Here is a 907-nt window from a genome sequence, read left to right as displayed (position 1 = left end):
ACTTTGTCTTTTTTTTTTCAATTATAGCAGTTAAAGTAGTAAACCTTTAATTAGAATTCCCGTTATTAGTAAAAAGTTAAGAGTGTCCTTTATCGTGGGACACTTTGAAATGCTTAGGGAACACCAGTGCTCCGCCAACTGCTACTCTAACATGTCATTTCCATGTAATGTACAGTCTTACAAACTGAATAATGTAACTGAAAATTAAATACATTTTAAAATAAAGAGTTAAAGAAAATGAATAAATTAGAACAGAGCACACAAGAATTTATTTTTCAGGAGAGATTTTGGTCTTAGAAATAAATGATTAGTTTTTCATTTTAAAACTATTCTTTCTCTTAGGATACATTAACAATCGTGATCATTATTAATTTTCTTGAAGTGATTGTTTCTGAGAATTTGTTTGCATTTTACGGAATAGGTTGTCTGTTTTTCGTGATTTTCAGTTTTTACCTAAAAATTAGCTCCATTTACGTAAACATATAAATATATTATATATACAATATTTATCTATTTATAAATTAACCTATTTATACATTTTTAAAAGCTGTAAACACTAACACTACTGACGACTTTGAGCAATAGAGATTGGCTTCCGTCCTTAGTACGCTTATATTCACAGAATTGAGGAAAAATCAATTTACGGACATTTTTCCATATCATAGTGGTTGGATATGTGCTAGACGGTTAAACAGGAAAATAATATAGACGTAGGCGCTGGAATTCGCTCGACTAAACTCGAAGTAGCTCAATCTATGAGTGAATATCTCAAAAGAAGAAGAACAAAAAGCTTTCTCTTCTAGAAATGGGAGAAAATAAAAAGAAAAATGCTTAGGTTGAAGTGGTCAAGGTTCGGGCAAAGTGCCATTAGTAGTTAGTGCAATTTTCAGTCGAGGATTAGGTGCTA

The sequence above is a fragment of the Rhodnius prolixus genome, unplaced genomic scaffold (genome assembly GCF_049639745.1).
Source record: "Rhodnius prolixus isolate KJV_2025 unplaced genomic scaffold, Rpr scaffold_2, whole genome shotgun sequence".
In the NCBI taxonomy this organism is placed as follows: Eukaryota; Metazoa; Arthropoda; class Insecta; order Hemiptera; family Reduviidae; genus Rhodnius; species Rhodnius prolixus.
The sequence above is the reverse complement of the archived record's forward strand: the minus strand, read 5'-3'. Positions refer to the sequence as shown.